Genomic DNA, 14,374 nt, shown 5'->3' with positions numbered 1-14,374 from the left:
CTGGGGCCAGCTGGTGTTTTGTGTGTTTGTATGTGTTTACCTCATTACATACATAATTATATTAGCTATTCTGAAACCTGGAGTTCAGTTTTCAGAGCTAGAAGGAACAAAGGAGCAACGGTGGGTTTATTCTCTGTGTAGCCGCTAAGAGGTAAGACAGATTCATAAAACGATTCTATTTCCTCAGATGCTCTTTTAATTTCAGAAGATGAAACCAACAACTACTACATCTAGCTCAACTCCAGAAGGAACCCAAAACACAATTCTGTTTCAGTTTACCTCAATACAGTGTTTTCAAGCCAGTTGGACAGAGAGAGAGGGAGCTGGAGGGTAGAGAGAGTGGAACAATCAAGCAGTTGTAACTCTACGGAAGTCGTGTCCGGAATCCTGATCCCCCCGCCCCGCCCCCTGGTTTCCTGCCACCTCACCTGCGCCTTTGTAGACGGCCCGGGAGTCCAGGATGGCCGCTCAGGTGCGGGTGGACGTGCAGGGGCAGAAGGAGGGGTCCAGTGCCTCGGGGCTCGGCACAGCGGGCACCCACACCAGTACCTGCAGACACACTCACCCTCACTCCCCCACACACTGTCTTGTTGTGATTTATAATAAATGCATATCTTGGTCTTCCTGCAGGTTCCTGCCCCACAACCCCCCAAATCCTTGGAATTTCCTGAGCAACGAGAGCAATGGGAGCATATATTGTTATAACATTTGGTCTCGGGTCCCCAGTTCCTGAAATCCTTTCAGAGCCATAAGGTGAACGGGTGTCTCATTATTCATGACAAGCCCCTTTCCACTAGAATGAATTTATTTTAATGAGGTGACTCTTGGAAATTCCCTGACTATGGGGGGAGAATGGTTGTCAGGAGAACTAACCAGGGATAGAGAGCTGGAACTTTCCATCCCACCCCCTGATTTCCCGGGAGGGGTGAGGATCTGCAGGTTCGATTAATGACCAACGGCCAATGATTTACTCATATCAGGCCTGTGTAATAAGGTCTCCATAAAATCCCAAAGGGTCAAGATGGGGAGAGCATCCAGGTTGGTGAACCAGTATGCTTCCCCAGACCACTGAGCTGGGCCCCAAACTCCATAGAGACATAAGGTCCTTTGTTCGGGGCCTCACCCTGTATATCTCTTCATCTGGCTGTTGATCTGTATCCTTTAATATTCTTTATAATAAACTGACAATCTAGTGAATAAACAAGCTTCTTGACCCCTGTGAGCTGCTCTAGCAAATTAATCGAACCCAAGGAGAGGGTTGTAGGAACTTCTGATCTGTAGCCAGTAGGTCAGAAGCCCAGGTGACCTGACTTGAAATTGGTATCTGACGCAGATGGCAGTTTGTGGGACTGAGCCCTGTCCGCTGGGATCTGATGCTGTCTCTGAGTAAATAGTGTCGGATTGAGTTGAATTATAGGACCCCCAGCTGGTGTCAGAGAACTTTTTGGTAGCATGGGAGGCCCCCATTCCACACTGGAATTGGGAGACAAGAGAGTAGACACACACACAGCTCACACACACACACACACATACACACCCACCCACACCTGTTGTCTTTGCCAAGAGCACACTCCCTTGTCTGCCCACAAGTATTAGGCATCTACCCAAATGTCTTCCCGGAAATCCATCAGCAGCTTCCCTCTGCTTAGTGTACCTTCTACGTTCATCTCCATAGTTCTTCTCACACTATTGGCTTTCTCGACTCTAGACTGAAAGTTCCTTGAAATCTGGAATGGCATCTTGTCATATCCTGGGTACCTAACAAGGGAGCCTTTCATCCAGTGTTGTTGGGAAAACACATTAGGGAACAAAACACACTATGACAACACTTTGGGAGTTTTTAACACAAAGATATTTTTGTGTTTATGTTCCATTCATTTTTGATCCCTCCCACCACAGACAGAATGTAGAGAGCAAAATATGACATGGGTTTGTCATGACCTAGAGCAAAGGTTTCGACTCGCCTGCTCTATCAAGTGGTAGCTCAGGGGTCTGCGCTCAGTGCTGGTTTCCCAGCCCCTGGGACCAAGTGGCCAGAAGGGCCATGCGTCACTCCCAGGGGCACGTGAGAGTGACTTCTCTGCATGCTGTCCTTGCCACAGCCACACAGGGACTCACGTTCCAGAAGGTGCAGACACAGTTTCTGGAGACCCCGTCAGACTCTCCCTGACCAGATGACATGAGGAGAAAGAACCCTCGCTATTTTAAGCCCCTGAGACAGAAATTCTTAATCTGCTACCACAGACTTGCTTAGCTCGTCTAATTGCAGAATGCACATTCTTCTAGAAAAGTGTGTCTGTAAGGCCCCTTGAAGCTGTAATGGGCTGAATTGTGTCCGCCTCAAAACCCCACGTTGAAGCCCTAGCGCTCACGACCTCAGAATGTGCGGCTATGTGGAGACAGGACCTTCAAAGAGATAATTAAAGTTAAATGAAGACAGAAGGCTGGGGTCCTGATGCAGTGGGACTGGTGTCCTTTCTAAAGAGGAAGAGACACTGGGGACGCACACACACAGAGCACAGAGCCCGTGAGCTCACAGCAAGAAGACCGCCAAGGGGAGAGGCAGCCGAAGAAATCCATCCTGCCGGCTTCACCTCGCACTTCCAGCCCCCAGAAGTGCCACAAACACACTTCTGTTGTGTAATCCCCAGAGTCGGTGGCACCTCGTGACAACAGGCTGAGCAGACAAATACAATGAGCCTGATATTCTATAAGTTGCATCTTTTATTTGCATGACTAGAGGTGAAATCTATGAATAAGACTCACAAAATTCGGGGATAAATGACATAACATGTCCTCTTTTGTTAGGATTTCTTAGTAACCATGGAACATAAGGTAATATATAAGAGTAAAAGAAACACAATTCTGTTTTCCCTTCCATGAAACTTTTAAATTTCTTAGCATCCCAGTCAAGGATTTATGATGTAATTTCAGAAAGCCCACATCTTGTTTTGAAAAATGCACTTTCTGTGGATGTATCTGAATGGTGGGTGACCAGAATGTGGCCCTACACATCCCAGGGACACTGGCTAAGTGAGTGCTCATTTGTATAGCATGACAAATCTTTGGTGGGAGCTGGGGTGAAATCAGATTTAAGTGAAGAGCTTGGTTTTGAATATGGGGATTGAGGTATTGGCTCGCTTCACGAATACGGGTATGTAACACCCAGGAGCGAATATTTCAGCCAAGAAATAATGCACCAGGTTGTCAGGTCAGCTGTATACGCGCTTCCATCCCCCCTCCTATGTCCACAGCACATTTGGATACCTTGCTCATCAGTCAGGACACCTGTCTCCCACCAAGTCTGAACGTGGCTCGTGATCCCACATGAGAGAAAAGGGCCCCCTCAGTGAATCAGGGAGGACCATGAGCTAAAACCGAAGCTGTTACAGATGCTCCCGGTCTGTCCGCCTTTTAATTGTATGATTGTCCTTTTCTGTGGGTTGAACTGGATCCCCCAGAAAGGTCTATTTAGGTCCTAACCTCTGGGTACCTGTGAATGTGACCTTATTTGGAAATAGAGTCTCTGCAGATACAATCAAGTTAAGATGAAGTTATCTTGGATCAGGATGGGCCCTAGGGACTGGTGTCCTGATGAGAAGGGAAAATTTGGACAGAGCCACAGAGGAGCGATGCTCACAGAGAAGGTGGCCGAGGGACATGGAGGCAGGCATGGCAGTGGGGAGGCATCTGTGTGCCGAGGAGCGCCAGGGAGCACTAGGGATCATCAGGGATCACCAGGGATCACCAGGGAGCGCCAGCAATGGCCCGAGGCCGGGAGACACAGCAAGGGAGGCTTCTCTGAGCCTTCAGAGGGGACATGGCTTTTCAACACCTTGATTTCCGACTTCCAGCTTCCAGAACTGTGAGAGAATAAACTTATTTTATTTTATATCCCCCTCTTTGTGACCTGATTGTGGTCATTTGTTACCACAACCACAGGAAACTAGACACTTTAGCTCCTGCCAATTCCTTCCTATAGCATGGAAAATTTAGAGCCAGTGATGGCAATGGGTATAGGTAAAAAAGAAGACACACACACACTCACACACTCACACACTCATACACACTCAATAATAAATGAAGAACATAAGCCCGGGGTTGTGTAATACAACATGCCATAAAAACTCACTTTTTCACTGACCAAAGGAGCATAGAACTACACAGTTAATCTTCAGTGAAATGATTCTGACACAAATAACTTTCATTTGATATACTGCCTTTTATGCTGGAAAGAGAAACACGCTTTTTTGCTTGCCCTTGGCCAACACCAACTCTGAAAAAGTTCCTCTTATTCCAGCTTTCCTGCCTGAGCCCCCAAAGACCTGCAGCGACACCTCAGTGGCCCTTCTGGGGACCAGCGCTGCGCTGACCCTCACGGACGCCCACCCTGCCTGTTAGAATATAACACCAGCTACGGTGATGAGCCATTGCCTCCTATCCAGCCTCTCAGTCTTTGAGGGGGACTGAGATTCAAAGACAAGCTTGGGAGGGTCAAGTCATAGAATCCCTGCACTGAAAGGAGATAAAATGCGATAAAATGGGGTCATTTGTCAGAAAGCAAAACAAAGCCTTTTTCTTAACTACACAACCCACGTGCGGTGGTTAAGAAACTAGGGAAAGCAGACCTCGTGTTTTCCTTCCTGCTTCATATGCTTTTAAACAGTTGAGACCGTTCTGGAAAGAGAGGGGATTTGACATATCAGGACATGTGTTTCTGAAATCACTGTGGAAAATCGATGCCCTTCCAGTCATGAAATCCTTTGATTGCCTTGATGAGATCATTGTAGTCTTCCACAATGCTTCATGGTATAATTACCAAATTGTGCAAATTAATGCTATTTTTAGTTATTTTTTTTCTATAGAGACTTTAACACCAGCGCATTCTTTTACCAGATTCATAAATCTTAAGCAATTTCAGTCTGAGTAGGCAAAAGTTGAAACAAAGATGCAAGGCAGTGTTGAAATATTTAGAAGCTTGCTCTGAACCATTCCAAATCCATTATTTTTAGACTGAAGTTTTGAAAATACCACTTCATAATAATTCATAATCAGAAAAGTTCTCCACAGCTATGGGAACTAAAGACCATCCACTGAGTTGAAAATTATGGAATAAACACCAATCCCAGGGAGCATAGTTCTGGATACCAATCATTCTGTGACAGTCACCCTGGCCTGGACCCATCTAAACTACATATGTGCGCCTGGCAGGCCTGGGTTCATCGTCATCAGCCTCTTGGAGGACAACACCAGCCCCCGCACCCCACCCCGTGGTCCGCTACCATCTCCTGCCTGCAGAGGCCACTGCTTTCTGGAAATGAGACCCTCTCTTGAAGAACCCGTGGGCTTTATCTGGTCCCCGAGTAGAAAGAGATCTGCAGCTTTTTCCAGAAAGTTCAGCATGGAAAAGTTCCTCACAAGGAAGCTTCAGCAAGAATAAAAGTGGCAAGTAGGGTCAGGAGATCCCCTGGCCAGAGTTTGGTTCCAGATGTGGGCGTCTTAACTTCCTGAATGTGATTCCTCCTTCTGTGAACGTCTGCTTTTCATCAATCAACACGGCAGCCAACAAAACAGGATTTCATCAAGGTCCAAAGGAAGTGCTTGCTGACGTGCAGAAGTGCCACTAGGATGAAACTTTGAGAAGGGGCTCGCTACCAGGCTGGGGGTGGGGGGCACATTCGTCTGACACCTCCAGCTGTGGGCTCCTTCAGGGTCCACCTCAGCTTTAAGACAAGGTCATGGTCCTCTTTAGGTGGCCCCAACCAATGACCCAGCAAGGCCATGCAAGGGCTTGGTTTTCCCACCCAACGCAGAGCTCCTCTCTTGGGCATTTTCCTCCAGCACTCCCTCTTAGGTGGGGAGCAGGGACTGTCTAGTCTGCACCATGGCCTGATGTCCCCCCCACCCCACCCCCACCGGCTCAGTCCTGCCCTCTCCCCTTAGCTGTCACAGCCATTACCCCCAACAAACTCTTCATCCCTAACTCCATCTCTAGCACAGCTCTCCAGACGACCAGCCAGCTTACAACATGTTGTCAAACCCTTAGACACAGACTTACTGAATTCTAAAGAATCTAAAGAAAACAAAGGGAGTCAAATTTGGCGGAACCTATAAGAAAGGCAATTTCAGGAGGGGGAATGGGACTTGAGACCACCAACTGGCATATATTTAGAGGACAGAAAATAGGATTTTAAAAAATTGAAAGGGTACGAATTTTATTAGTTTATTAAATTATTAATTTATTAATCTTGATTTTTCAGTTTTCCTTTCATGTCTCAGAGTCCACATATCTTTTATCCAAATTACCATAAATTTTTTGGTGAGGGGAGGTGTGGAGGGTTGCTTAGAAGGTCATAGGCCCTTTGTGTTTTGGGGTTTTTTTTTAAGATTTTATTTATCTCTTTGAGAGAGAGACAGAGAGTATGAGAGAGAGAGGGAGCACGAGCAGGGGAGAGGCAGAGGGAGAAGCAGGCTTCCCGCTGAGCAGGGAGCCCGATGTGGGGCTTGATCCCAGGACCTGCAGATCATGACCTGAGCAGAAGGCAGACACTTAACCGACTGAGCCCCCCAGGCGTCCCTTAGGCCCTTGGTGCTTTGTGCACGGTAAACAACCAGTAAGGAGTGCTGGTCTGGGATAGCCTCTTTTTGTGTCTGTCAAGGAATTCTCTGGCCCATTCTCAAGGTCAGCATTTCTACCGGTGAATGCAGAGATGCTGCCCACACACGGCAAGGCCACAGCAAGTGTGTGTGAACAAAAGGATAGAAACTTTCTCCCAGGAGCCTAGTGCCCTTGGAGGCGGAGCTCTGGGAGGATTCTGCAGCAGGTGGGAACTCTTCAGCTTCCGAATCCAACATTTCAGCTCCCAGATCTGGGCTTGCAGATCTGGGCAGGGTCTCTGGGAGCGGTCTGTGCTGGCCTTGGTGAAGCTGGAAACAAAGTGCCCAGGGAAGGTGTCGGGGCACAAATAGGCTGGCCCCGGGCGCCTGGGTGGCTCAGTCGGTTGGGCGACTGCCTTCGGCTCGGGTCATGATCCCGGAGTCCCGGGATCGAGTCCCGCATCGGGCTCCCTGCTCGGCGGGGAGTCTGCTTCTCCCTCTGCCCCTCCCCCCTCTCGTGCTCTCTCTCATTCTCTCTCTCAAATAAATAAATAAAATCTTAGAAAAAAACAAAACAAAACAAATAGGCTGGCCCCTGGAGCAGGAGCAGAGCTGGGACGGAGTGCAGGTTTTCACAGAAGAAAACACCAGCTGCACTGAGGTGACCATCTCGAGCTTTGTGACTGGGCCCAGCTGTTCTCTTCCCTTGTGGTTCCTGCCTCCATGCTTTGTCACCTGCTCTGGACCCTGGGATGCCCATCAGCTGGACTCCCACGCATGAGCTCTGGTTGGGTTCGGCCAATGAGGAGCAGCTGGAGATCGGAGAGAGGAAGGGAGTGGGGGAGGGGTGGGGCATTATCCCCTTGGCTCCCTCCTCCTCCCCAGGGAGGTCGCCACCCACAAACCATCCCCGTCCCTCAACCAAGGGTCCCTACCCCTCTCCAGACACCTGAGTCTTCACCCTGACTGCTCAAAGCACCTTCCACTCTGAGAGGTCCTGGAGAGATGTGTGGACACTGGCTCTCGCCCCTCCAGTCAGAGTGGGCATCTAACCAGCTCCGAGGTGCACCTTTCAGAGGCTCCACACCTGTGCTCCCTCCAGGCTCTGCTTACTCTCTGTCCCTCCTCCCCTCGGACCTGTGAAGGTGCCAGGTCAGCGTCTACTAGCTCTGGTTATTCCCGGCTCCCTCTTGCAAACGAACGCCTCCGGGACTCATCTTACCGCGAAAGTGCATCTGTTTCTGTGCGACCCTGACCAGCTCCCCTCTTCCATGTCCTCCGCGGCCTGCACCCCCTTTCCAACTCCCCATCTCTGACAGTGGTATGTGTTCTGTTGCTTACTTCATCAGCAGGTTCGGGACACGCTGACTGAGGTGACACATCAGGGTTGGGGCCAGAGGCTGGACAGAGAAGAGGCCTCAGAGCCCGGGCATCCCAGGGACTGGGCTTGACCCTGTGGGAGAAGGAGTCCCTGGAGAGCCCAAGAGATGAGAGAAGGGGAAAGGCCAGGGGACGGGAGAGGGATGAGACAAGAGGGGAGAAGAAACAAAATGCTGGGTCACGGAGGCAAATGGAGAAAAGTACTAAGGTTTGTTTAAACTTCATTTTGATGAGTTGATGGCCTCCCCTGTAAGCACACTGCAAAGGCATCACACAAACCTGCGCGCAGCTGAAGGCAGGGGTCCCTGCAAGTGTTTCCCCAATACTGGTTCCTGCACCCCGCGCTCTGCTGAACCAGTCCCTTCACCCCACGCGCCCCTGCCAAAGGCCCCCCTTCCTCTGTTCGTATTCATGCTCAGCTCCAATGCCCCAAATCCTAACAAGGCGTCTTCACCCCAGCTTGTGTTCCATCGGATCCCCAGGCCCATGCTGGGGCACCCCGACCCTGGCGTCTCCCCAGCAGCCCCTCCCTGGCCCTCGCCCCCCCACCCCTCCCCAGGCCTCCCAGGCTGCAGAGGGAATGAGCGAGATCTCTTCTGCAGTGAAAAATGAAGCCCCGGGCAGGCACTTTCCCTATTTAAATCTAAACCAAATTAATTTGGGGAATGGCATTTGCGGTTTAATTCCTAATGACTGTACATGAGTGGATACGTCCTATTTTCTGATGAGATATTTCACCGTCTCTCCCACAAAAATGGCAAAATGAATGAGTGTAGAAGTGATGGATGCGGGGAAGCCAACTGTAAACAAAAGTAAATGCATTTTCCCAGTGCAAACCCTCTCGTAATCTGAAGGACGCTGCTTCATATCCCCCTGAAGCCTCATTTGTAACATGAAGTGGTTGAAATGGATGATCTCATACTCCGTGACTTCATGGGTTTCTATGGTTTTATAAGGCAAGAATGGGACAAAACAGCTGCTCACAGAAGGAAGCTTCCTTTGGTCTGACCACTTTTTCCTGGCCTCTATGTGAAAGGGAAGGGGTCAGAGGCAACACTCAACAGTGGAGACTGTCAAGCAAGGACACACCCTCATGGGGTTGGGGTCCCCGTTCTTCCAAGGAGACTGAACAGGGACAACCTGCTGCTTACCAGCCTCCAGCAACTGGAATTCCTTCCGACTTACCCACCTGCCCAGGGAGGACCACGGCCTGACCTCCTCATGCTGCTCATGATCCCTGGGTTGGTTTGGCTTGGTTTTAATATTGATTCGGTTGTCACTATAAAAGCAGAGCAAAGTCACTTGTGGAAATTTCCAATAAACAAACAAAAAGAAAAAAAAAAAAAAAGGAAAGGAAATTCCCTAAAAGGTCTGGCACCTAAGGCTGACTGTCGGCTTTCTTCCACATTTCCTGCCACTTGTGTTAGATGTGTGATTTTTGAAATCACGATCTCTCTGTGCGTAGGAGTCCACATCTCCGTTTTGTCCTGTCCCATGGGAACGGGAGCATTGAGAGCACGACGGAGTGGATGTCTGTGCACAAGGACTGCGTGTGAGGGCAGCTCAGCACCACCGTCAGCCCGCAAAGAAGACGTTGTACTGCAGCCACTTCTTTAAAGAATAGTAATAAAAGAAGAGAATCGGTAGACTAGAAAGTAGGAATGGGACGGAGTTATATTTTTGTATCAAAGCAGTCGACAATCTCTCAGTGTGTCCTTTTCTACAAAAAGACAGAACAAGGGAGTCGGAAATGCCAAATAAAGTGGAATTAAACGCTCTCACCCCGGAAGACGCCTCCACCGCTCGAGCCCAAGGCTGCTACTTCCTTTGCCCACGTCTCTCCGACCTGGTCTCGCAACCCCTACCCCTGGCCTCCTGCCCTGTGACCTGACCGAGCGCTCAGGCTCAGATCCAGAGATTGGTTGTGGCGTCTGTGGGGACGCCAGACCCTGCTTTCTTGCTGTGCTCGTCCCTGGGCTGTGTCCACCTCTGGCCCCAGGACCGGCCCCAGCCCAGATGACAGATGTGGGCAATCTGGAACACCGGAGCTCCCACAGGGCTCCATCTCGGGATTTGTCCACATACCTCGACACTCACTCCACCCAAAGGACAGGCCTTTGCCTCAGGGCTCTGCGGGCACCAGGCCCCTCCCCTCCCCCAAGTCCCATGGGTGCCACACCCACCTCTCTGCCCTTCTGACTCATTTCTGGCTCTACCTCCTTTATGCGCATCTCGGCGCGGACAGCACTCTCCAATTATGGTCCCTTACGTTCCTGAGATGCAGCGGGGTCCATCATAACTTGAAGGTCGTGTTTCTATCATAGAAGAAGGAAAGAGCCAGGTAGCTCTTCTTGGAGAGGGCACCTTCAAGTGTCCTTGACACGCAGCTTGATGCGCACCGTCGTCAAATCAGATGTCTCAAAAGCCATCGGTGTTTCCCTCACCTCCTGGCATGTGCTGAGAAAGAAAATCAGATGATTTCATCAGAGGGAGCTGGTTCATTTTGTGGTTTTGGCACAATTTCCCCAACTCCATATACCCAAACCATCCTTAGGAACAAAGCACCTGCATGCCAAGTTGAATCTGCCTCGGATGCTCCGCACATGCGCCTCTGACAAGCGCTAACAAGGCACCTTCCTCGTCAAAGCCCGCTTCCTGAGGACCCCAGCCTCAGGGGAGGCAATTCCATGGTGAGGACCAGGAGGGCTTTGTGTTCATGGAGACAAAGCAGGGGGACAGTAAAGCCTGGCCAGGCTCAGAGAGATGGTGGGAGTCTGTCCAAGCACAGATGGGGTGGATGGTTCTGTCACAGGGATGCAGTCAGCACCTCACAACGCTGGCAGGATGGAATCCGAGGAAAAGGGAAAAGGCAGACCACCCGAAAGCTGCTCTTTGTGCCCTCCCTTCCTTACCTGTGAACATGGAGATGAGAAGCCCGGGTGTCGGGATTAAGACAACGGAAATCTCCCTAGAATCTAGCGTCAGCCCGTTGGCAGGTGGCTGGAAGCACCGTGCCAAGGAGGACATGAGGCCAGAGCTGGGGCCACCGCCCTCGCAGCTCTGCTGGCCTAGAGACCATTCCCTGGCCGCCCCATTACCCCGACCTTTCTGCGCGCAGGGCTTGTCCGGCTTGTGTGTGCTTGCAGTTAAGGAACAATCCAGAAGGCTCTCCCCAGGGCTTTACAATTATGCATTAGCAGCTTTCGAAGGAGTGGCCTCCCCTGGAGGAACTCGTAATTCTGTTTCATCACACACTTATCCGCAAGCCCTTTCCCCCTATTTCCAATAAAACTTATTTGCAGGGCTCCTATTTCTAAAATTCACCCTTTCCCAAATCTTAATTACTGCAAAGAATTCCAAACTGAATATGCCTCACACTTAAAAAACAAAAACAAAAAACAAAACACACACACACACACACATCCCCAGAAGAATCCTCTAAATATATGTGTTATCTCCCGCGTCAGTGTGGGGCGAATGAAAGGCACCAGCCTCGGGGCTTCGAAGTTCGGCTCCAGCCTAACAATTTGGACTGAATGATGATTGCTATGACTCGTCTGCTCAAGTGGAAAAAAAAAATCATTTCAAAGATCTGGTTTGCTTAAATTTTAGTTGTAACATGAATCAGTTGTTTCATTACACTTAATAGACTTCAGTAGGACTTGGGAAGGAATAAAAGGTAATTTTATGATTAATTGCTTGAGATGGTTAAAAGTGTATTTCCTCGCTCCTAGATTTTTCTTTCCCACTCGAATCCTAACTAGCATTTCAGAGGAAATAGGTCTGTTCTTCTTGACAGAAATACTTGCAGGGGCCTGAGCTGGCCGGCTTTGCAGGGAGAGCAGCAACCCCGAGCTTCCCTGCTCAGACGACCCACCAAGAGTCGGGGTGGCTGCAGGTTCGGGGTGGCAATTTATTTTTTATTTTATTTTATTTTTTTGATTTTATTTATTTATTTGACAGAGAGGCACAGCAAGAGAGGGGAAACAAGCAGGGGGAGTGGGAGAGGGAGAAGCAGGCTTCCCGCCGAGCAGGGAGCCCAATGTGGGGCTCGATCCCAGGACCCTGAGATCATGACCTGAGCTGAAGGCAGACGCTTAACGACTGAGCCACCCAGGCGCCCCTCGGGGTGGCAATTTAAAAGCAGGCTGACATGCTTAACTAAGCCTGGATGGCTCAGTCGTTAAGCCCCTGCCTTCGGCTCAGGTCATGATCCCGGGGTCCTGGGATCGAGTCCCACATCGGGCTCCCTGCTCGACGGGAAGCCTGCTTCTCCCTCTCCCACTCCCCCTTCTTGTGTTCCCTCTCTTGCTATCTCTCTCTCATATAAATAAATAAAAAAAAAAAAAAAAAAAAAGGCAGGCAGACAGAAATGGGCCCCTCCCTCCCTGCCACAACCTTAGAAGAGGTCAGCTTTCTCCTGAGGTCTTTCTGCACATTTTCTCAGCTATTCAAAGCAGCTCTGCGTTCTCAGACCTTCCTCCTGAGATGCACCCTGGGCAGGTTTTCAGGAGCTCCTCTGGCTTCTACACCTCATGCCCTCTCCCCCCGGCCCTGTTCTGGTTCATAGCTGATAAAAGACAATCCAACGTGCTGTTTTTCTGGAAAATATCAGATAAGTGATCCCAGGCAGGCATGCTTTTCCCGTCTGGCTGAGCAGGGGGGCAAAAGTTTTCATCCTGTCAGTGCCCAAGAGCGAGGCGGCAGGGGCGGGGGGACGGACCTCGGCGCACTCAGGAGGCCGAGCAGAGGCCAGCCGAGAGGCTCCTGGGGCCCAGCACAATTCCACCGCAGTGAGGGCCATTTCTCTGGAAGCGCTACTGCTTTTCCAGAAACGCCCAAGGGAGAGGGGACACTGGCCTCTGTACCTCTTCTTCTCCAGGTCCTTCAACTCTTGGTGTTTGGAGGAAAATCTCAAATGCTGAGACAGGCAGAGGGCTTCTTCCCTTACCTCCCTCACCCCCGACCCATGGCACCACCTGCCTAACTAACGTGAAAAATAAGTTGATACAGACTAAGCTTTCTGCACAGGTTACGTAACGAAGGGAACCTATGCACAGGGACTAGACATACTTTTTTTGTTTGTTTCTCTTAAGAACTGTGATGGGGGGTCTCCCGGAACCGGGTGCAATCAGCAAACTAAGACCATACCTGTGGCTTTCTGCCTCCTGCCTGACGGCTTGCTTCTTGACGTCCACCCCAAGTCCACCTGGGCCTCACTCAAGGTTCTGGATCCTGCCTGGATCCCCATTTACAGCCAGCCAAACCCATCCCTGGAGACCAGACCTGCTCTCCAAGCCATCACAGAACTTCCTTGGAACCAGGCCAGCACCTCCCATGGCCACGCACAGCACCCAGATCACCCTGAGAAGAGCAGGCCTTGTGAGGGGCAGCTGGTCCTTCCCCGTGCTACACCAGGTTCCCAGCGCCCCTCATTCCCCAGGCTCTGGCTCTGCCAGGCCGGCTTGACAACCTCACCTCCAGCCCCCGAGGCCGTTTGCCCAAGCTGAGAACAAGATATCACTGATGCATCCAGACTCAAGATTATATGAATTCAGCATGTACCCAAATTTGGAATTTTGGTACAGCCCGCTCATTACTGTGCATTTTTGCATGAGGGCATGGAACATAACCTATCAAAGTTAGATCCTGTGACTCCCGGTCATTAGCAAAATGAGCCACAGGTATGGTCTTAGTTTGCTGATTGCACCAGGTTCCGGGAGACCCCCCCTCCCCATCCCACTGAATGGTTTGGAATCACAGTTCTTACGAGAAACAGACAAGAAAAGTATGTCCAGTCCCTGTGCATAGGTTCCCTTCGGAAGTAACCTGTGCAGAAAGCTTAGTCTGTATCAACTTATTTTTCACATTTTAAAGTTTCTTCCTGTACCTACTAATAATGTTGGATTTAATACTTCTTTTAGAAGTTCTGTTATTTACGGGTAGACCTCTGCAGTGATGTTTATGCCAGTAAATCTCCCAGGCTTCTCATATATGTTGCCAAATCCCTCCACCCCCAAATAATCCAAACCAAAAAGCTGCATCAGAAATTAATAACCACGATCATAAATCAAAGTGAAGGTTTTATCCTTTCATTTTGCATAGGACATCATGACTAAATGAGTACCCCAATGCACACAGGACTTATCAAAAAGGGAAAAAAACCTTCCCTAATCAAAGGCATATTTCATCTCTGAAAAATTCATCAGAATGTGTTACGGAGTGACTGTACGTCTTGAAAATCTCTCTCTGGCACATCTGGAAGCTCACTTTTTTTTTTCATCATTATATTCAGGAATACAAGCGGTTTTGATTTGCATGCATAACGCAGTTTCTTCATCTCTTATCTTGTGTGCCATGTGAATGAATTTCTGTGATCTATGGTTACAATTACTGA

At 49.7% G+C, this 14,374-nt stretch overlaps 1 long non-coding RNA gene across 3 annotated transcripts; it reads right to left on the bottom strand.

Moving 5' to 3' along the window:
• Positions 1-2,729: 2,729 nt before the first annotated feature.
• LOC123838273 (uncharacterized) lies at positions 2,730-11,493 on the bottom strand. Of its 3 annotated transcripts, none has more exons than XR_010410357.1 (5): positions 10,890-11,493; positions 9,356-10,434; positions 9,167-9,256; positions 7,820-8,068; positions 2,730-7,409 (listed from the first exon to the last, which is right to left on the bottom strand). It is a non-coding gene; the product is annotated as an uncharacterized LOC123838273 (long non-coding RNA). The 3 variants fall into 3 exon arrangements; XR_006789442.3 differs by having other exon boundaries at positions 9,167-9,588; positions 10,247-10,434; XR_010410356.1 differs by having other exon boundaries at positions 9,167-10,434.
• Positions 11,494-14,374: the final 2,881 nt, after the last annotated feature.

Source organism: Mirounga angustirostris, unplaced genomic scaffold, assembly GCF_029215605.1.
Source record: "Mirounga angustirostris isolate CCGP_5_RB_7025 unplaced genomic scaffold, mMirAng1.0.hap1 SCAF_3, whole genome shotgun sequence".
NCBI classification, from domain to species: domain Eukaryota; kingdom Metazoa; phylum Chordata; class Mammalia; order Carnivora; family Phocidae; genus Mirounga; species Mirounga angustirostris.
This window is presented reverse-complemented; position numbering and strand designations above follow the sequence as displayed.